The sequence below is a fragment of the Peromyscus maniculatus genome, chromosome 5 (assembly GCF_049852395.1).
Source record: "Peromyscus maniculatus bairdii isolate BWxNUB_F1_BW_parent chromosome 5, HU_Pman_BW_mat_3.1, whole genome shotgun sequence".
NCBI lineage: Eukaryota > Metazoa > Chordata > Mammalia > Rodentia > Cricetidae > Peromyscus > Peromyscus maniculatus.
In genome coordinates, this window is record NC_134856.1 from 33589668 (window position 1) to 33613102 (window position 23435).

General features: G+C 43.3%; 1 protein-coding gene across 6 annotated transcripts in view; it reads left to right on the plus strand.

Annotated features, from left to right (window-relative positions):
* Positions 1-549: 549 nt before the first annotated feature.
* Positions 550-23435, plus strand: part of Large1 (LARGE xylosyl- and glucuronyltransferase 1) — a 513859-nt gene continuing 490973 nt past the window's right edge. For all 6 annotated transcript variants that reach the window (XR_013051265.1, XM_042277521.2, XM_042277520.2 and 3 more), the window contains exon 1: positions 550-794. The gene's annotated coding sequence lies outside the window, so the exon portion shown is untranslated. The remainder of the gene's footprint in view (positions 795-23435) is intronic.

The following is a 23435-nucleotide window of genomic DNA, read 5'->3' on the forward strand; positions in this document are numbered from 1 at the left end:
GCTCCGGGAAGCCGGCGCGTCTCGGAGGTGGCGACGGCGGTGGCGACGGCCGCCTGCCCGGGTTCCCCGCACCCACAGTGCTGCGTCCCGCTCGCCGCGCCCCGGTGGCCGTGACCTTCCAACGGGCGCTTACCTCGGCCCCAAGCCCCCGGTCCCTCGCCCCAGGCCAGGGCGAGGCCCTTTCCAGCGCCCGCTTCCCGTGGAGCCGCAGGCGGGCGCGCAGGCCCGGGGAGAGGGTCACGGCGAGCCGATACCGCTAGTCCTTGCACTCGCTCGCTGCGCTCGGCACCGGGGCCCGCTGAACTGCCTCCTGCCTCGCTGCTGCTCCTAAGTCGGGGCGCCTGAAGCCGGGGGCGCGGCCGCATTCGCCTCGCCGGGCGGGTTGCAGGCAGGCCCTGCCCTGAAGGGACTAAGCGGCCAGGAGCGCGGGAGGTGGAGCTGCTAGGGCGGGCGGCCGCTCAGCGTTTCTTCCTGGGCTTGGTTCCGGGGACCCAACCCAGGGCAGCCCCAGTCCCTTGCCCATGCGAGTCGCTCGGGGCTTGGTAGAGACCTGGAGTGAAACAGCTCCAGGAGGAGGAGAAAGAGGGGATTAGTGCTTAGTGGGGCTACGGACCTTTGCTGTAGCATTTGGAGCCTAAGGCTGCCCCGAAGTCTGCGCTTGGGAACGACGGTTGGTTTAGAACAGCACCTGCTGGGATGCCGATCAGGACCCCCTCCATTTCGTAGGCGTCAGTGTCACCACGCCATTCAGCTCTTCCGGAGTGTTCCTCTGCTTGGGGGTAGTCGAGGCCAAGGTAAGAGCCCTAGAGAACCTCTTCGTGAGGCGCTTTGGTGAGCAGTGCCGGACAAGTTGTCCAAACCTGTGGCTGGTACCCGGTGTGCTTAGGATGCTGGGGAAGAGGGAGGGCACACCGTTTTTGACTTGGCTTTGAGTCCTGGAAAAGCAGGAGGTGGAAGACTCTAAATGTCCGGTGTCCCCAGAATCTGTGTCTGGCTCTGACAGACTCATAGGCGGACAGGATGTTGGTAGGCAGTAGTGCGGTGGGGTGTGTGTGTGTTCTCTAACATCTGGAAGTGTTGTATTCCCACCACACTGGGACCCTTTCCCGACATTCTGCGTTGCTCACCTACCTGCCTTTCATGATAGGATGTCCCAGGAACTTTCTTTCCAATTGGTTGAAGAGAGCTTTGGGGGTGTGCATCCACATTTTGCAAGAAGCTTTTTTAGGTTAGTGGTTGGTTGGCGTGGATACCCACAGGAGGAAGACCCATCCAAAACACCTGATGTTTCTTGTTATACTAAACTTCTTGTAGTAATCAGGGTCTACCCAGAGCTTCCTGTGAATGCCATGGCTTCTGGAGGTTGGATGATGACTAAAGTTTGTGTATCATGGAGTTACGCTGTTCATCGCTTTGAAATGCTCCCTATGTGTAACCACAGTTCTTTCTACAAGTCATGTTTTGGCCTTTGTGAGATTTATTAAACCTATGCACTTCCTCGAAACAATGTGCTTTTAAATGGGTCACGTCTGAGGGAACAGATTGTTTTTTGCACACCCAGTCCATCCCCTGGGTGACCCTGTTTAATGGGGATGCAGTTTTTTCCTCCTGTTCCTGTGCTGATGTACCTCGGTTGAGTAGGTTTCTGCTGAATTTCGAATCCGTGAATTTTGTCACTCAGTCCATTAAAATGATCTCCCGAGGGAGCAAAATAGCAGCTTAGATTTTCCGTGAATGTCACAGGAAGTTTTACAGGGTCTTATGTAAGTGTCCCAAGAGAGAACTCAGACTCTTTCTCCCTTCAAGAGGACATGGGGTAGGGTGGGCCGGGGTGGAGGTGGCACATCACCTAATTGCAGACGCCTGTACTGGCGTAGGTGGGACACAAAGTGCTTATTCTCTTGTGGATTCAGTCACCTGAGGCTAATGTTCCTCCTTTGCCTCTTCTGCCTTCCCACCTCAGGATCCCTTTGATAGACTCAAGATAGGGAAAAGTTCTAAATTAGGAAAGGACACGTAGTGGTTTCTTTTCTCATCTCTCACAAATGGGTGACATGAATGAATTACTCACCAGTGTGCTGGGGCCTCACTAGGGGAGAAAAAAAAGACTAAAGGAAAACTTGTATGAAGGTTTCACACATCTCTTGTGTACCTTTAGTTTTGAAGCATGCTTTTTACCTTAGTGAAAATTGCTTGAGAACACACATTTATCTGGCTGGGGCCTGAATTCCATTCAGAAGGCAGAAGCTATCAGGATTCTCCAGAGTGTCAAAAAAAAAAAAAAAAAAAAAAAAAAAAAAAAAAAAAGCAGCAAACTCTCCTAGTAGGACAGAGCGGCTTCTAAAACAGAGATTCCCTCCAGTCTGGGTCAGCACAGACTGCCTGCAAATGGTCTGAATTGTGGACTAATTGTTTTGATGTGACAGGATGTGGATTCCTTTGGCTTTTAACTTGGAACTTGAAGAGCCTTAGAAATAAAATCAAAGGTTTAATCCTTTCATAGGTCATGAGAATTCTTCTCCAGGTCTCCAAGGTTCTCCTAGGTTCTCTGTTACTGAGCTATTCTTTAAAGTCAATGCTTAAAGACAGGAGGCTGCTTCCCCCAATGTTTCCATCTTTCAGCCACCTATAAGACACTAGGGGGGACTAGTTTTCTATTCTACCACCACAGCACAAAGACCAAGAACAATGCTAGAAACAACCATAGCTTCTTGTTAAAACTCGTGATCATAACTTTTTGGTACCCAATTTGTACTTGCACTAGTGAATGGATTCCAAATATTTGGATGGTGAGTCTGATTTAATCTACAGTGTCATGTGGACAACTTAGGTGATAACTGCAAAGTGTTATGGGAAAATCTGCTAAGATTCAGTTGTAGTGTTTTAAGTATATAAGGGCTATACGTTTTGGGAAGATAGTCTCCTGTAAACTTTACCTTTTTAACACTGGGTCATACTAATTTAAAATTCCCTAACATCACCTGTAAATATCCCCTAGTCCCCTTTGTAGTTCTGAGGTTCAAACTTATGGCCTCATACTTGCTAAACAAGTGCTCTGTCTACTACTGAGCTACATAACCAGCCCTTCCTTCTTGAGAGACGAGGGGGACTTTTGGACTATATAACCCAGTTCTCAAAAATAACACTTCTTCAATACATCTCTGAAATTAATTCCATAAAGTTTCTTGCTGTCATCTCCTTAAAAGTACATTCCTTACACAGATGGTAACATATCATTTGACAGCATGATTAGACTTAGATGCTCTTCTGCACTTTTAACAGTGTTAAATCATTAGTGTCTGGGATTCTTCCAGCAAAATTAGAAGATAATTATATTTCCTAAAGAACAAAGCCCTTTGGCCCAGGTCTACGCATAGCAACCAACTCTTATGAAAGAAACACAAGGTAAGATGGAAGTGTCTAAGAGACTGCCCATTCCAGAATATTGGCACCCAAAGGACAAATTACACCAAGATCTAGGTCCTGCTGGAGTCTTAAGCCTGATTCAGCATCTAGAATTAGACTTCTTTTGGAACCTGCAAAATTTTGCAGATTATTTCATTGCCTGGAACCCTGGGGTGTGTTAGATTGCATCTGTAACCTTTTACTCAAAAGTATAATGCATATGTAGGTAGTTTAAGGAGAACTGCCATTGTGGTCTGGGAAAAATGATCAACATAGAGTCTTATCCTATTAAGGCTTTGTAGACTGATTCTCATAGGTACAGTATAACCAAGGGGTAAGAGATTGGACGAGGGAAATGCTGTTACAGTTGTCATTGAGTAACAACCAGTGAAAACCTGAGAGCATCTGGGCTATGGTCCTAAGGCATGAAGGGAGTCTTATGAATTTGAGGGAAGCCCTCTGGCAGAGGTGGCAGAGGAAGCTGAGGCAGAATGCTGGCCTTCTGTAGGGTTGGTGAACGAGGTAAAGGTGTCTTGTGGCTGGATGTTCTCAGAGAGGCAGGAACAATGATGGTTTAAGGGTGTGGCTTCACTGCTATAGTCTTTTATATAGTGTCTTTATGTATTTTATATAGTGATGTTGATATTTAGAAATCAGGTGGCAGATTCTAATAGAGTTCAGTGTTCTTATATATATATATGTATATATACATATATATTTAAAACTTCTAATTTAGCAAGTAGTGATTGATTCTTAATGTTGTGACAAGTGCCTTACACTATGCGGAGGTAATGGAGGTCTTTCATTTGGATCATTATTGATCAGGGGTAGCAGACAGCCATCCACTCCTGCAAACTGAGTACTACTGTGCAGGTGTGTTCAAAGGATGACTTTGAATTTCCTAGGTTAGTGGGAATAAGGGAAACAGAACAGCATGTACTCCATTGTACATCATGTGGAATGGCAGCTGGAAAAGCAGAATTTCTAGGAAAGGAAAGCTTGGAGTTGTGGGAAGTTAGTAACTTATCAGGGCCCCATACTAGAGATTGTGCTTTAGCCTCATGCTCTGTGTAATCAAAGGGGGGCCAAAACTGGTTGCTGGGCAAGTTCCAAGAATGCTAGTTGATTACCACATATTGTTATTAAACATAGACGAATGTTTGGATGTCCATTGTTCTCCATATAGAATTTTTCTTGTCCTTTCAAAAGCTATTAGCAATGCAAATAAAGAAAGGATCTCTTCTCAACCCTTTGTCTGACTTCTGTGTATGTGAATGACATCTGGGGTTTCATTGTGTAATTACAGCAGTGGGGGAAAGAGCTCAATTACCTAACATCATACAGTATGGTGAGGGCAAAACTGCCTTCTGTTAGAATATTTTCATTTTGTCAGCTTTAGTTCCAGATAGAGTTATGGCTGTGTTTTCCACCAGAACAAGGTTCTAGTGTTATAACCATTTCCATTCTAGTCTCAACTTTCTTTGTTGTTGGAAGAGTTTTATAATGCTGAAAATGGGAGTATGTCTGTACATATAGACCTTTGTGTGTTGTGTTGGTAAACTCTAGTTTGTTCCTTGGTGTTGGTATCTGTGGGGGATTGATTCTTAGGTCCCTCTCCCTTAATATCAATTTTCATAGATGCCCAAGATCCTTTTATAAAATGGTATAGTGTTTGTATAGAAACTATATTAACCTCCCATATAGTTTTATAACCTATATATTATTTATAATACCTACCTATTTATAATATAAATGGTACATAAATATTTATTACAATGTGATGTTTAGAAAGTAAATGGAAGAGCAAAAAAGTCTGCATGTTTAATATAGTCACAGTTTTTATGTTTAATTTTGTTTAAAGATTTAGTTTTACTTTATGTGTATGAGTGTTTTGCTTGAATGTAAAGTATATTGTATGCATGCCTGTGCCCCTAGGTGCCAGAAGAGTACACTGAATTCACTGGAATTGGAGTTCTAGACAGTTGTAAGCTGTCTGTGATTGCTGGAAACTGAACCCAGGTTCTCTGCAAGAACAGCAAGTGCTCTTAACTGCCATGCTGTCTCTCCAGCCCTAGACACAATTTTTAATGCTTTCTGTGTGCTGCTGGTTGCATACCTAATAACAAACCCTCTTAGTATAGACTTTATAGGACTGGCTGCATGTGGTGAGGAAGAGAATCAACAGTGGAGCTATGCTATCTGAGGGATAATAGAAAGAATGGAAAGTCAAAGTTGCAATTTTAATTTCCAGGACCATGTATATCTAATTAAGAGCAGGAGCCCAAATAGAGGTAGTTTGTGTGTTTGTGTGTGTGTCTCTACATGTGTCTTGGTACTTGTCTGTTTGCTTTGCATCTTCCATGCCTAGGATGGCTTAAGTCAACTCAGGTGCCTAGTGTTCTCTAGATTCTGGGTACCATCTGTCCGTAAGCCATTGCTTACCTTATAGCTAGCAGTTTAGAGACTCAGAGATGGAAAGGGTCAACCTGAGTTAGTTAGTAGTAGTAAGGCTTAGACCGACAAGTAGGGCTTTAGCTTTCTGCTCTGAAATGGGAAGAGACCTGGCCAATACAAAGGTGTGCTTACGAAGAATGTCAGCCTTTGTTCTTGGTTGCAAACTTCATAAAACCCCTTTTACACGAGGCCTTGAACATATGTAAAAGCTTGCTTGCTTGATTTTTGTGCATTTGGTGCAGATGAGTTGACCCTGAAATGTAACACTAGTCCTTAGGCACTACTTGAGAAAGAAGAGCTTTGTGATTTAAAAAAAAAAAAAAAGACAAAGCAAAAACAGTGTTGACTGTTTTAAACTGCTTCAAAGTGAAGTACATAAAAACAACAGTTGGCCCTTCTATAGTCTTCTGCCTGATGCCTTCAGAAGGAATCTCTTCCCTTTGACCTTGTAGGGGACAGGTTGGGTAAAGATGAAAGTACCAAAGTCAGTCAGGAAGAGTGCACCACAACTTGTTTTTGAGTTGGTTCTAGTCTCCCTGGACAAAGTACACTGCTTATTGGAAAGAAGAAATCTCAAGTGCAATGTGAATCTGCAGGTCTGTGTGATTATGTTAATATTGAAGCTAAATTGGGGAGTCCTGTATTTGAGAACTTGGCATATAAAAATCTTTTGTTAAAACCAAGTAATTTAAGGTAAGTAATTGTTTGAGTTATGAAAGGATTTTTATTTTACAAAGTGATTTATTGTGGGCCTCCATTTAATAGCTGCTCCTTTATTGTATTTGAAATTATTTTATGAATACAATCCTGATGGACACTTTTAAGAGACTCACCTGTTAGGTAATATCAGAGACTTTTGAGACATAAACTAGCAGGTCTCACTGGATAGCCAACTTCATCTACCATGAATCCCAATATGTTATAGAAAGAACAGGAGTTATTTAAATGGTCAAGTTCACTAACTAGCCACACAGAGCAAGTAACTAAGTTAGCTAAGTGTTCCCAGGATTCTGACTTTTCATAGTTCCAGCTTTGATTCTGTTTTTTTTTTTTTTTAAATTTCCTCTTAAATTGGGTGTGTTTTCATTTGTGCATGTGCTAGGGCACATATGTGGAAGTCAGAAAACAACTCCTGAGAGTCTTCTTCCAGTGTATGGTCCCAGGGATGGAACACAGGTTATCAGGCTTGGCAGCAGGTGCCCTTACCCACTTCATAATTTCTAAAGAAAAAACAAAACAAAACAAAACAATGAAAGCGGTGTGTGTGTATGTGTGTGTGTGTGTGTGTGTGTGTGTGTGTGTTATCACTTCTTTCACTGCCACAGTCCTAATAGGGTTTTTGTGGTTGTGTTGTCTCCAACCCCCAAGTACCTTTATCTCTTGTCAAGTACTCAGAAAAGAGTTTGTTCTAGGAATGGAGTGAAATAGAGGCATTTAAGGCTGCAGAGGTAATTTTTGGAGTTGCAGGTAATCACAGGCTGGGGTAGAATGGAAAATACAGTCTCACCCATAATTTGAGCCTTTCTTGTCACATTATGGGGCTTTGCTTTGGACAGGCAGCAGACACTGAAGGAAATGGAGCCCTGACTACTAGGAGAATTTTGCTCTAAACAGGGTTCTTTTCTAAATTACCAAGGCCAATTGGGAAGGAAGGGCTTGGCTGATATTTCCAGCCCTCCATGGTAGCATTAGAATTTAGGGGGATTTGCTGAAGTGTGCATTTCTTAATTTTTTTTAATTGAAAAGGAATTGGGTGTTGAGTGTTTATTGTTAGTGATAGCTACTGCTTCAGACACATTGACGTGTATTTTTTTCTTTTTGAATAAGGTGATAGCTAACTGGAAACCCTCACTTCCCCCTCTAGTTTCCAGAACAGTTGTATGGATCCTTAATAAGCCAACAATGTATACCAGCTTTGCTGACAGATACTGTCCCTCATCTGGGAGAGGCATTTACTGTTCTCTTTGGGAGACACAGGCAGAGGGGATAGGTGTAGGTTCTTTTTCTACCTCTAGTGTGATGACTGGTGTTTACTAGATCTGCACTAAAGTATGTAGTTACAGTGTTGGCACTGAATGATCTATTTAGTGAATGAAAGGGTAACCCAGTTTTCACAGTTGAGGTGGAGTGATCAGGGAGGGGGAAAGTTTCAGCAGATCCAGGTGTAACTGAGATGAACTTGGGCTACATGCAGCCACTTTACAGAGTTTTCATTTTCAATCAGTGATGGACATTTCAGATCAGCAAAATAAATTCTCCGAAGGTTCGTCTTTGTGTCTTGGACATTAATGGCCTTGTAAAATGGAATTCAAGTGCCATACTGGAGTGGGTCCTGTGTTCTTTCCACTGAATATATACTGATTTTAACTTACTTGGAATGAGAAGAATGGATATGCTCTAAAGATGGTTCACATTTAGATGCCAAGATGTGTTGAAAATGTCTTAAAGCATTTTTAGTACAAGCCTTAGAGTGACTGGGAATGTTGACATCTCTAGTGCTGATGACAGTGGCTGTGGCACGACTTTGAATGGGGCTGTGGCTTTTGTGTTCGGAGGATCAAGTGCTGACTTCCAAGAGTGAAAGGAGAGACCCTACCTCAGTGGGAAAAGGTCAGGGAAGAGACCTCTGCCCTGTAGATGTCTGCCCTGTCTTTGCCCATCTGTGTGGACTTGAGTTGCTTCATCTGGTCTCCTCAGGGCCATGAGTTAGCATGGACAGCTCCTCCCTGTGATTAGAGCAGCTGTGCTGGGACACTATTCATTCTGAAGGAGATAGCTGGGTCCCTAGACCCTCCTTCATCCATTCAGCCTGAAAGAGGCAGTTGAACCCTCAGACCAGCTCTTTCATCCCTGAGTCTTGGATACTGAGGCCAGCGAGGTAAGGAGGATTCTCCACAGGGAAGGTGGGACTAGAGTCCAGGCTTCCTGTCCTCCACCATCAGCCTTTGGTTCCATTCTTGTACACCCCCATTTTTAGGCTCTGTCCTTAGCTCCCTTCCTGTCTTTCCACACGCTTTTCTTCAGTCTGTTTCATATCTAATTAGTCTTCCTTAGTACAGTTTTAGTACAGCCTCCATTAGAGCCAGTTTTAATGACTTCATCTCTACAGCCCCCATAAGATGTGGGGGCTTATTCTTACACTTGAAGGATGCAAAGCTGACACTTGTCCAGGTCACCAGGACTCAGCTCTCAGTGGTTAGGTCTCCTCAGTCTGGTTGTCTGAGGGCTGAGCTTGGCTTGGCTTCCCTGCCTTCAGCCTGTGTGACTCCCAAATCCTTGCTCTCTTTCTTAGATGACTTTGAGACAACTTACTTCCTTTACTGAGTTAGACTTTCCCCTTACTTTCTTACCTCTCTGGTTACAATCTGTCTTTCCTGACTGCAGGAAAAGACACTCCATGTCTTTATAATGTTCCCTTCACTCATGGCGCCAACCTCCACCAGCCTCTTCCATGTGCAAGAATAGAGGTGCAGTGATCATTTATCTGTGTCCTAGACCAGGGGAAGGAAGTGGATGTAGATGTTAAAAAGGCAGGAACAAAAGGTGAAGCACAATGGCACTGTGCCTGGTAGCCTGAAGTGGTCAAAAAAGAGGCTGGTATTCCATTTGAGTCTTAGTGAATCTGAGATGAGACAACAGAGTGACAGGAGACAATGCCCAAACCAGAGCAGAGCCCCTCACATCTGCCTGGTGTTGTCATCATTCATTGTTCTCTTACTCTATTTCTTTCATTGTATGGTCTGGGCACACCCATCTTAGAATTCATGGGAACATTCCATAAGTTTCTAGCATTTAGAGATCCTTTAACAGACATGTGTTTAGCCAAAAGAGACTTCTGCTCTTGCCCTTAAGAAACAGAGCTAGAGAGACTGGGAAAATATGTGTGCTGAGTGAAGCACAACACAAAATACAAATGCGTTGCTGAGGCTGAATAAAGGGAGGTGTTGGTGTTGGTGTTGGTGAGTGTTAAGCTGAAGGTGTTCATGGGAACCAGAAGTGGGAGTTGTTCTAAAACTCAATGGAAGAGGCAATATTTAAGTCAGGCCCTTGGATGTGAAGTACTTAAAGCATGAGTGGTAGGTCAGGCCAGGTGAGGTTGACAAAAGCACAAATACCTAAATTTGAGTTTTAGAAGAAATCAGGTCGGGTCTGTTAGCAAAAGCATTGCAGATGCAATGAAGAAAGTAACGTATACATACCGCTTTGACCCAAACGCCTTGCAGTAGACTGCATCTTCTGACAATGGCACATTGGGAAATTCAGGTTCTGACACATGAACCTCTGTAGGACCCACTCAAGTATAACAGTATGCATTGTCTAAAAATCCCTGGCTGGAATTGTTGCTATAGGACAGAGGCTAACAGATGTTTCTGAAAACTTTACCTGTCTTAATTATTGGCTCAACTTAAACTTGACATTGACATTGGAGATACTTATCATTACTCATCATAAAAGCAACCTCGTTGGAATAAAGGCCATTCGTGACCCAGCCACAGTCTAAAAATAGCACTTTGTCCTTGGGTTGTGTTGGAGACAGGGCTTTGGTAAGTTAGTCTTGAACCTCTTTCATTGGAGGTTTGTTTAAATGGACGCAGGGTCATAGAACAATCTTTTTCTGGGTTTTGTATTCTTCTCGATAAGGGATATAATAGAGAAATTATTCTTTTCTTCACAAGTGGCTCCTATGGCACCTGCAGAGGGTTGAGAACAGACTGCTCAGAGTTTTTCTTTCTAGGCTGTGCTTCAAATTAGGAGCCTGGTTAGGGCTCTTCCCTCTACTCTCATGATTTCCATGAAGCTTCCTGGTGGGCTGTGGGGACAGTCTTTGCATAATGGTGGAGTAATCCATTCTAGATAGCAGAGTCTTTTTTTTTTTTTTTTTTTTTTTGGAAGTAGGGTGTTCTACTCCCTCAAAGAGAGTTTTTTATATCTTCTCTTTGGGTAATAAGAACTTTTCTAGAATGTTCTGTGGATTTACCCTCACTGACTCACAGCCAGTGACTGGAAACATCTACCTTTCTTATGGGACACACAAAGTTTGTTCTGAACCATCTCCAGCACAGTTGCTTCATCTCCTCCCCTTTATTCCCCTCTTATAATCCACCCATCCCTAACTCCACAGTTTCCCTACTTATTGATTGTTTTCCCTAAACCTGACAAGGTCTGTACTTACTTCCTTTGCCTGCTCAGCTCCTTCCTTCACTCCTGCCTGGGTCCTTTCTAGTTCTCATTTGAAACCAACTTATGAAGTCCTTCCTAGCTTTCCTGGTTCTGAGTGCTGAATGTCATTAGTATTGTACTCTGCTGAGTGCTGCCATCTTGTCACAGTTATGACTCTCTCACTAGCCTGGGGCTTGCTTCCCTGTCTTCAGGACCCAAGGCCCTTTGTCAATTCTGGGCTTTATCCTAAACCTAGAAGTAATGTGTGACCAATAAATGGTGATAATGCTGTTTTAGATTTTGTGGTATATACTGGGGTGGTGTAATGTGATATTTTCCTGCTAGACCTGGAAGGTCTCCCTTTCCTGCAAAGGTAGCTAGGATGATGTGAATTTGCATTCTCAACTGTGCTGACTGCATGCTCCTTAGCAAGAAGTAGAAGGGGTATACTGATGCCTTCAGGTGGTAGTGGAGAGTAAATGAGAAAAAGAAATAAAAGGAGGACATAATTGCTCCTAGGTGTGGTAGAGTTGAAGGTTTATTGTAGGAATGAGGGAGAGCATAGCCAGAAGCAGAGACATCTGGGAGAGTCTACAGTGAACATGACCCTAAGCCAGGCCATGTAAGGAGAAGTGGGAGGGGAGAGCCAAGTGACCAAGAGGCTAGGAGGGTAAAAGGTAAAAAAAAGGATAAAAAATAATAGGTGTCGTCACAATGGCAGGTTTATATAGGGGAGGGCAGTCCATTCCCTGGCCAGGAGAGTTCAGGGTAGGTGCAGGGTATGCCAGCCAGGTTCTCAGTGTCCTTGTATATCAGTTGATCTTTTCCTCTACTGTCTACTATGCTATCTTCATTCTCAGGCAAGATCTCCCTATGGGATGACTTTGGGGGTTCCTGTAGCCTGTCTTCCATCTTACCCAACTCACCATAGTAATAGTCTTACACTGGTAGGTGAATCACATCCCAGGAGCAGGTTGGGAGAGGGGATGAGTCCTGTTTGAGTGGCTTTCCATAGTTCTGTAGGCAAACTGACCTGAAGGTTTGAAGCTGCCATGCTTATCTCTTGTGTGTGTTTCCTCTACTGCCCCAGCCACCAGTGTCTCATATTGGGATGTCTACTTACCCACTGACAGGATGGTGTGGGAGTTGCCATCCATTCTCTACATTTGTCATTTCAAGACCTTAGTTGAAAGGACAAAGAATCCTTGATACAGTACATTTTGTGTTTTCTTTTTCTTTAATATGGTTTTATCCTTTAAACATTTTAAAAAAGATACATTAAAAATGGTGGACTCCATGTGGATTAGTTTGTCAGGGATGACATAACAATACTGTATGGGGGTGTGTAGGAATACTTGAACAACTATTGTGGAAACTGGCCATTATCCTTTTAATCCAAGCAGTGATGATTGCCCATATTCAATGATACTCTCATAAGATTGGGCCTGTGAGCACTCCTTTGATTCTAGTCACTCCCTCCTGCCCATTCCTTCCCTAGCTGTATGTGGTCTTTGGAGATGCTCCAACATACAGTAGAAGATTGACTGGGATGGGATTCCAGTGGTGCAGTTTTTCTGAGGTCATCAGAGGGGTGGGACTTTTGGTGGTGCTCTATTTTGGGGTTAGTTTTACAGCTGTAAACAATTTTAGCCATGGTGAGCCCAATAAACTTGGGTTCATCACAACGAGCTTGGATGGGATAATTTCTTTGATCTGTTACTGGTATCCTCTCTGGGTGATGTTAGATCACATCTCTCTAGGAAAAGTGCCATTATCAGTGTAGAGATTTATTTTCTAATAGTTCTGAGGCCACAGTGTGCCAGGACTGTGTCTCCCAAGGCCTGCCTCCTTTGTTTTTACATGATCTTCATTCTTTGTCTACAGGGCTCTAATTTGCCCTTCTGTTATGGATGACACAGTCACATCTTGATTTGCTGTGGGTGATTTCAGACTGCAGTATTTGAGCTTGATGAGGAGCCATAATACTGCCCTTAGCAGGAATGTGTTTAATGCAGTCCAATGGGTTATATTTGACCAGCAAACTTTGAAACACAAATTTTTAGCAGATTCTGATCTGTCAATATAGACAAAACAATCCAGGGATGGTTTGTTCACAGGCTGCTGTTTGAGAACACCTTTTCCTTTTGAGGAATAGAGAGGGGACAGGCATATAGCAAACAGGTGGGTTGCTTAAAGTGCTTGGAATGAGGTGGTAAGGATCAGGACCATTATCTGCTTAGGCTCAGTGCTGTTTTGTTGGAATTGCAGCATTTCCATTATCATTACAAAGAAAATCCCAAGGGTGGTCTTTGTTTGTAAAATGAGCTTACAAAGGCTGCCCTAAAATACAGCTTTGTAGCAGTGAGATGGCCTGCACTTATCACAACTGTCCTCTCTTTGCATGGAGTAGTAGATTCTGTGGCCAAAAGCTCTGCTGGAGTCTTCTGGTGTTAGAGCTGGTGTGTGACAATCCTGTCATCTTGTTTTATGTGTCTTAGGGACCACATTTTGCAAACATAGGGGTTCATAAGTGAATTGACCGAATCACAGAAGGGCTGCTTTTGTGTTGAAATGATTTTCATGTATTCTCTGAGCTCATCATCTTTAACACTAGACAGATGACAGACCTGCCCATTTATCTGTTTTGTCAAGACATTGTTACTCTTCTTGCTTGTGTGTTAACTGTTGATTTAATTGCCGTGTGCTCATTGTCTGGTCTGTCTGGGTTGGTAATGGAGCATCAGATGAGGAGATGTGGCGGTAGGCTTTGTCTTGTCAAGTTGTAGTTTTTCTGTGTTAACACTAACCCCCCCCCCCATTTTAATTTTGCTTACCTGTCATCTAAAAAATTTCTAAGCTTTATGCTCTAGAAAGATCATTGCTACAAGATGTACTCAAAATATACTTATCACGTCTTGCTTAGAGGCTGTCTGGGTGTAAAGCATTTCAGTTCCTGAGAGAATCAGACTGGGTATCAAGGGGTATATGTGTGTTCATGCACATGTTTGCATGTAGGGTCAGAGGTTGATATACGGTGTCTTTCTCTATTGCTCTCCACATGATATATTGAGGTAGGATCACTCAGTTGAATCCAGAACTCATGGGCTGGCTAGCCAGCTTGCTCTGGTAATTCCCTGCCTCCACAGTGCTTTGTTTACAAGTAGGCTACCACACCTGCTCTGCATTTATGCCGGTACTGGGGCTCTGAACTCTGGTACTCAGGCTTGTGAGTTAAGTGTTTTACTCACCGAGCCATCTCTCAGCCTCACAATTTTCCTTTTTGTACTGGTACCAGCTGTGTGGTTAGGGCTCACACTAATAACCTCATCTTAATTCGATCACTTCCATGAAGGCCTTATTCTTAAAGAATTCTTTCTAAGATATTGGGGGTTAGGGCTCCAGCATATCTTCTAGAAGCAGTAAATATGACACAATAAAACCTGTAATCCTCTCGACTTCATACACCAGAGTGGTAAACTACCTGTGCTCTGAAGTGTAGTACACTGCTGAGTTTGGTAGGCTAGGTGTATGGCATACCTTATTTTCTTTTTTACAATAGATTTATTGGGACATAAGCGTAGTATAGGTAAAGGAGCATCTGTATGTATGACCAGGGTGATGGTACAGTGCCCCATGCTAAATCTTACCCATGACAATCTCTGAGTTTTTTAAATTAAAAGTACACTGAGAAGTAAAGTATGAATTTTGACTAAAGTTGCATGCTAGGTAGGAATTCAGAGAATTCCTGGACTGAGAGGGTCACATCACTGTGGTGGGCGCTACAGTCTTAGACTTATGGATGGCTGGTTGTCTGCTTTGTCTGAATTGGATGTGAACTGACTGCTGCCACTGGTGTAAATTGGTTTGGATCCTGAGGTATACATCCTAGCTCTTGAACCTTTTGTGGAAAGCATAGTATGGGGGTGCATTCTACTTTTATTAATTTGTTTTTATAATTTAGGTTTTGGTATTTAAAAGTGCTTCATTTAGGGCAGAGGCTAAGAAGTTTTTTCTTTTTTTCTGGCCTCTTCTAATCACTTGTAATGGCCACGGGTAAAAGCCACAAACAAACCAAATACAATTCTGGAAACCTTCACACTGACAATATAAGGAGGTGGGTGGGGCTTTGGCTTCTTTTAGCTTCCATTGTAATACAAATGTCAGAGGTAAGCACATCTTGACTTTGTGTTTTGTTTTGTAGCTGTTTTTGAGACAGTGTCTTGCTGTGTAGCCCAGGTCAGCCTTGAACTGACCATCTTTTTACTTCTCCAACCAAATGCCTGTATTTCAGGCATGTGCTACTATATCTAGTCCTTTTTTTTTTTTTTTTTTTTTTAAGATACTTAAACTGCTGCAGAAATCTCACTTCATTGTTAAATAGATCCTATCTTAATTTTCATCATTGGATTAACATTTCTGAGGGCCACAGTAATTAATGTCACTTTGCCCAGACTTATTCCTCCCTTCATTCTCTCAGTGACCTGTAATTGTTGGCCATGTGCAATGTGCCAGCATTGTACATCCCCACCCTCTACATGGAACACTTACTCAGGGAGGCATGGTTTATCATGACCAGGTTGGACTGTTCCTAACTCTTATGATTCCAGGCAAAGTCACTTCTTTTGTCACTCGCCACCTGCAGTTCTGGACTTAAAAACTACCATATATCTAACTCCACTTGGTATTTATTGGGCTGTTACACCAAATTTTGCAAAGCCAGAGGCATCGCTTGGCTAGACAGAATCTTTATTCCACTCCCAAGAGGCTGCTCAATGAGCTTTGATGATCCGTAAAACCCAGCTCTATTTCTAACGCAGGAAAGCTTGTAACTTTTTTCTTTCCTTTTCTGAATTTGAGTCCTTTATGGAGTATTTTGATAGTTGGGTAATGTCAGCTGGCAGGTTTTATGTCACTGCCTCTTAGATGGACGATGAAGTTCTGGGATCAATTTTGTTATACGGTGGCCTCACATAGTGCCACACTTGGAAGCGTTACATTGCAAGAAGTGTTCTTTTCATGGGGAGATTTAGATTCGGTAATTGAAATGGGGATGCCTGAAAGGACTATTGATGTCTCTTCACTGCATGCAGTAGTCGGCAGCCATCTTGCAGAAGAGCTGAGGGAATTTGCTGTCTTGTTCATTTCTGATGGGGAAGACTCTAACAGCCTCCACTGTGGTGATCTGGCCTGGCATAGCTCTCCTTTAAGCACTTGTCCTTCTCCTTACTTCCTGATGGATAATATTAGCAGAGGACTTGCCTGGATTTACAATGAGGTGTCCTAGAAATTATTACCTCACAGAATGAGAGGGCAGGGAGAAGAAGGTTCCTGCTTGGGTAAGGGAAGGAGCTAGTGGCACAAGTTTTGGGCCATTGCATGATTTTTCTCTTCAGATGCATTCTCCAGTGGGGAGAAAGGAGGAAATAGAAGTGTTGTCATCAAAGTGCTTCATATTTCCTCTGTGTCTCATTGAAAGATAGGAGTTTCTAGGGCTTCAAAGAGAAATGTGGATCAGCTGGATTATTGTGTAGACAATAAAACAACCCATAAAACACTTACGGTTTTATACTTTTTACTCTAGGTCCAGAAAAATCAAGGAACTTGTCCAAGGTCACACCAGTGGAGTAGTAAAACCTCCGCTCTGGAGTTCCAGCTGCTTGCTGACTCTCTCCAGCCCAGGCCACCTTTATCATGATTTAGTGACTCTTTGAAGCAAGACTTACATTTTTTTTCACATGCTGTCCCCCAAAGAAACTACAGATCCCTCCTATTGAGTGCCTTTGAGTTGCTACAGCGGTGGTCACATCAATGCTGGAAGGAAAGACAGGACCAGGTCTTGTGTTTTAAATTAGGGTCTTGTTGCTATGATTATTGAAGGCATCCTTTAAAGATGGAAAAACCAGACACCCTCCTCCGCAAATCATAAAATAAATTATGCCCTTGCCACCCAGAAGTGCAGAGAAACAGCAGGCTCTTCATGGTGCAGAGAGTAATGGATGAAATATTAAAACAACGAGGAATAAACTGGGATCCAATAGCTGAAAGCCCATAGGAAAACAGCCCAGTAATGCCCCAGGGATAATGGGCCTCAATGACAGGTCCCTGTGATTTATTATGCTTAATGTACTTATTTTTATTTGTCCCTTCAACACAGAGCTTTGTCACCAAAGAGATTTGATAATGGCCTGTTTGCAGTCACTTAGGCTCCGTAATAAAGCACCACTATTCAGCTGTCTGTGCATTGGTTGGCATTCACCCTGGGATTTCACCTTCACTGCAAAGATAAGATGGACTCAGATAAGGGCTTCTCTGCTTCCCTGCATGTTTTCATCATGCCTCTCTGTCCTGCCTTTTACTCATTATGGTTTCTAAGGCCCAGCTTTCCTCTCTGTCACTTTGTGCTGCTTTGGGACAGCAGCAGAAGGCATACAGTTTCAGCTGGTGGACATAAAGTTCTGAGATGGATAGTTGTGTAAGAGCAGAATACACTCAATCCTGCTAAGCTGCATCCATTAAAATGGTGAAGGAAAGAGCCGCTATCCCACCTGGCATGTGGGATTTCAACTTCATATATCACCAGTGAGAGTTTTTACTGTTTGCAGCTTTTGGGGGTAAGCAAAATAAAGCAGAGAAGTGGGGGTAAAATGCTGGCAGCATCCTGCTTTGCCAATGTGGTGTGTCCAGCCAGGTTTTCTTTGTTCTTCTTCATGTGCTTTTGGGGAAGGGAGGTAAAGGCTTTGCAGGGGTCTTCTGCCTCTAACCTGTGTAGGTCCTGATGGAGACTCAGGGTGATGGCTGGGAAAGCGGTGCGCTAAACCCAGATTTCTTCTCACCGGGGAACTCTGCCTGGTCTGTCATCAGAGCTGGCTGGCAGGAAGGCACTTTCGATGTGTTGCTTCTCACACTTAAGCCCCATTGCCCAACTTTCATCTGAAAACTAAAAGAAAAAGTATCTAATTCCAGAAATTTCAAACAGTGCAACAGAGCCTGATTGTAATACCAGGAGATGGATACCCTGGGGGCCTTCTAGATAAATCTTACCTGTGTACAAGAAACTTGGCCTGTTCATAAGCAATAGTCAATGGCAGAGGGACAGGAAGGGCACTTTTGGGATCTCATTCTGTTACATTCTGTTTAGTCTTACATGAGACTATTGCTGCCTTGATGAAGTTGCCACATTACCACACATTGGAGTACACACAGCAAAGAACTTCGGTTGGTTCAGGGGCTGAAGATAACCCTACGTATCAACCAGCAAGCAGGCAGGTCCCTCAGGTACAAGGAAATGAATGGACACCCAGATGAGCTTATGGGTAGATTTTCAATAGAGGCTCCATGCACAAGAACACTACCTGGTGACCTATTGCAGCCTTGCACGTTGATGCCCTGAGGACCTGTTATGCTGTGGCCAGATTCATGCCAGAATTGCAAAAGCTGAGATCACACAGGTCTGCTGCTCTGAGCTGCGGGCTGATGATAGCTTGCTGTGCAGCAACAACTCACTAATGCAGAGCCTGAATTGACTCCATCCTGGCTCTCTACCCTGGTCACCTCAGGTCTACATCTTTTCCTGTTCAGGTGTTGGCAACAGAGGAAAAGGATGAATCTCCTACTTTTCCATTTTCTATGTATACTTAGATGTAATCATGGTTAGAGTGAATCATCCCTCCTATTCCCTTCCTGTCCTCTTCTCCTTTCTGACTTATGTGCTTAGAGATACTGGTGCCCAGTTTTACCTACTTACCTCTGGCAGGTGAACTTACTTCCCTAACCTTTTTCTGCTGATATCCCTGTATCTTGCCTTTTTATTGTGATGTAATACAAAATTTTGATGATCATATTTGCTGGGATGACTTTAATTTAAAACATTGTGTCCTATTTGCTGGTTCCTATAAACTGCTGAAGTGTCCTATAAAATCTAGCTCAGTGTATAAGCTCTCATTGGACTGACTCCCATGCAGTAAATTAAAAAGAGCTGCTATTATTTTTGGAGCAACTGCAATATGTCAACTTCTTGATTAATGATTCTCATTGTGTCTTCACAGCAACCTGATGAGTGGGTGTCAAGGTACCTGATGTACAGAGAGGCACACTGCGATGCACTGGGGCTTGTTTTCATGCACAGTGCATGTATGTGGCCGGGATTGGAACTCCCAGCCATGTTCTCACTTGGATGGGCTTAGTGCCTCCAAAGGGAGTAGTGCTTTCAGGTCCTCTGCCTCAGCTTTACTTGGAAGGTGGAGCTGTATGTAGTTCATGGAGGCTGCCTAGGGGGTTTCTAAAAATCCCTTCCTGATTGATCACAGTGGAACCACATGGGCTATAGAAATCCAACACTGAAATAATGCTAGGGGACCAGGGAAGTAGGTGCACAAGCTTTGGGTAGAGTGAGCTGCCCTGGTGCTGAATTTTAAGAATTACAGTGGCTTTTGTCCTGGCTATCTGCTGGAAGTTAGGAAGCTTGAATGTCTGCTGATGCTTGTGTTCTATCCTACAAGTCAAGGTTCATCTGAACTGTGTGTGTCTTCGCCACTGGGGTCCCCACACCTCAGGTATGGAGGTGTTTAGCTTGCTGCAGAACACTGGGAAGAATGGCTTCTATATGTGGGAGGTTGAGGATAAAACAGAGCTTTGGTTGAGGGTGTGGTCTGACGATAACAACTACATTTAGCCTTAGACTGGCATGGTCCAGGCCCACAGGAATTGGATCTGGAAACGCAGATGGGAAGGCTCTTAGCCTCCCTGTGGACTCAGTAGACCCCTAAACCTTCACTGTGGTCTCTCCACTTCCTCCTCAACACAGCTGCAAAGGGGACAGGAGTACTTGTGGGGCTGAGATGTGTATCAAACATGCCTTCACAAGAAATCTAGATGCTTGTGCTGCACAAACTGCCTTTAGCCATTGCTTCTAGTTCTTCTAGTTCATGGTTAATCTGAGGCTTTTGGCTTTCTAGAGAAGGTACCAAACAACAGATGCCCCTATAGGAGGGGCATCACTTTGTGTCTGCTAGAGTGAATGGTGTGATGGTTTGGTGCTCTGTATAACTTAATTTAGTGATCTACTTGAGCATTCTTTGAAAGTGGAAGTGCAGAGAATCTAAAGTGCCTTAGAGATGTGAAACATTTGGCGATTATCACCCTGTTTAAAAGTATGCTTCTGTTAACTGCTCCCGCCACCTTTAGCCTGCATATTTTTTTCTTCTGCTTGTGGCATCACTGCTAATGTGCTGTGTAATTTACATGAATGTAAGCTGATGATAGGCTTCTGTTTTCCTATCTTGTGTCTCAATACATATTTAAGGAGTGGATGAATAAATGGTGGCATGTCTCTGGTATCAGCAGGATCCACAGTGGGAAATGGAATAAGCTAAGATTCAACTTAGGTTGAGTTCCAGAAAGAACTGCGAGCATTCCTGGGATCCTCAGTATGGCATAATGTGATTTTACTACCCTTTTGGAGCAGGTGTCTTCATATCTAATTAAAATATATTCCTTTCTCCTTTCTTTCTTTTTTTTTTAGCCTTTACCTTGTAATGGAGAAAATGATGCTTCTGCAGACTAGCTTTTATGTGTTCTAAACTGAGCCCTTTTCCCTGCTGTGGCTTCAATAATGCATCATCTCATAAGTTCATAGACTTTAATGTGTTGCTGCTGACACCTTTAGTCTCAGCTAGGTAGTTAAAGGGAAAATTAACCACTGTAGATTGGATGCAAATTCACCTCTTCACAGTACCCCCTCTAATCCCTTCCCTTCCCTTCTCCCTCTTATGCAAATCACCTCCCCCTTTTTTGGTGCAGAGGTGATGGTATGCATGTAAAGAGATCCTGGCATGAGTGGGAATATTGATTTATTCATAATCAGAGATCCATGAAAAAAATAACAGTATGAACATACAAGGTTTTGAATAACCTCCTCTTTAGTTAAAGTACCATGGAGCCTAGGGATGCAGCAAACTAATACTTAACGAGAGTGCTTCTGGCACACTGTACTTAGGAGTCACAGTAGCTGCTGGTGAAATTGGCATGTGTTCTGACATGGCTCTGAAGAGTACTCAGTCTTCATTCCTTCCTTCATTTGTTCATTTATTCAGGGCCTAATGATCATTTTGTATGTATGAGGTGCCTAGGAGGTTCATGGCATAAGCAATTTGCATACATGGTCTCAATCCTCTATGCTTTTCTGAATTTCTGCCCAGGTTCCTTAACTTTTGACTTTGGCCTTTACCATTGTATTTGGCTTTGACTCATAGGTGGGAGTGGAGGTTCTAGTCCTAAGTTTGTACTTTGCAAGACCCCAGTGTTTCTATTTCCTGGTAAGTATTTGTGTTTATTATGAGAAGAATGTGCTCTGCTATCCTTCTGGTCGGAGGAATAGGAGGCATAGAGCCACCTTTGGCTGCACCAGTGAGAAGTCAGATCTGCTCATCAGCTGAGTTTCATTCCAGCCATGTATGTGTGTGAGTGAAGAGATGACTGTTGTCTAAAGACATCACTGTTTAGTCAGCATTTGGTGCAATGAGTATTGATATGATGATATATATGATGTGATGATGGGCCTGCTTGGAACAAGTCTTGGAGTTTATTGGTGGTGTTGGAAGGGTCAAGATTGGAGGGGACTCCTGCACAGTGGGGGATCCCTTTCGCATCCTGGATTAGGCACAAACCACACCCAAACACCTGTTTTCATGGAGTGATCCTTTATTAAGCAGGGAAGAAAAGTTAAAGTAGCTGCTTTCTGACTCAGGCAGAAAAGCAGCAAATTGACCTTGTAGTTGTAATTTTTAAGAGGAGGGGGAGGGAAGTTCTGTGTTAGAATGGGGTAGGATGTGGTAGTAAAGGAGATGGAAAGGAGTGGTAAAGGCAATGGAAAAGGCGAAGGGGATACGGGCAAGGGGGATGGGGTATTTGTCCCAGAGGAACAAAGGAGACAGACCTGGGGCACGTAGGCAAATGGTGGTTTATAAAGGTAAAGGGGAAACCCTGTGTTAGGATGAGGTTTTTTAATTTTAGCTGGGCATGTTAATTAGGTAGACCAAAGGGGGCTTTTGATTGCTGGACTTTGGTAGTCAGCCTCAGGAGGAGGAAGTGGCCAAATAAGGAAATAGACCTTGGTGGCTAGCTTTAGGAATGTGATCTCACTTTTTTTTTTTTTTTTTTTAGCAAGGCAGAAGGAATGGGGGAAAAGGACAAGCCCTGCCAGAGCCACATGCTCCAGGGGGCTAGTGTCCCTTCAAAGATGACATAATTAACTGTCCTATAGTGTAGAGAAGGTGCTGAGTACCCTATGAAAGGACTCAGTAAAGGGTTTCAGGAGGGAGGCTGCTGTGGAATGATCAGAGAAGACTTCATGGCCTGGATGGGCTTTGGAGAAGCTGCATTCAGATTGTGCTCTCAAAGTCCAGAATAGACTAGTATTGATGAGGTTAAAATGAACCATTTCAAAGTAGATTTCTCATCAAAGCCAGAACATCAATGCTGATTTCCCATTAAGTATCCAGTGACTTTGCTTTCACTGGACCAAAGAAAGATTCTTGAATTAAAGCTGATGTCAGAGAGCAGCAACCTCCTCTGATAATCAGCTTCTCACAAAGAAGAACTCAATGCATATTTTTATCAGACATATGTTTGCTGTGCATTTTATAGGTATGATCTCATGAAAGCATTATCATGGAACAAGCTGTGGATACTAATGTTGATTGTGTTTTGCAGAAATTAAGCAATCTAGAGAAGGCCAGAAGGCTACTTGCTAAAGTTATGCAGTGTAGATGCAAAAGTTTCATTCTTTTTTCTGCACCTTCACTTCCTGTTGTTGGCATCCTTACAGTTCATTCTCATGATGCTGGTATATAGTATGGTACCTTGCAGACAATAGATACTCAAAAAATGAAAACAAAACAAAAAAAAAGAGCAAATCTGTTAAGCAGGAGGGACTCTGTCAGCTGGGTTTGACAGAGTTGTAGCCTGGTGAAAAACCTGGGTCTTCCATGTTAGTATTGATGTGGCTGGTCATGTATATTTGCGCATGTGTTTCTCATCCCTCTGTACTGAAGGTACCCAGTCCACAGGGCCAGCGACCCTTCAGCTTTCCTGAACCATGTGGCATTTACTGGGCCAGATTTTGAAGCATCCAGGAAACCTCAAATAAATGAGCCTACCACCTCCTACTCCCATGTCATTCTTCTTTCAAGCCCTTATCCAAAAGCCCTATCCCTTTGTAGCAAACATAGCTGTTTGCATCTGCCTGTAGTAATGATATAAAAGAAAAGCAAAATTGAGGCTGGGGAGATTGCTTAGTAGGTAAGGGTGCTTGGTCTGCAAATTAGGGTGACTTGAATTGAAATCCCCAGCACCCATGTAACAAATCGTCATGGCTGCATGTACCTATAACCCCAATATTGAGGAATGTAGGCAAGTCA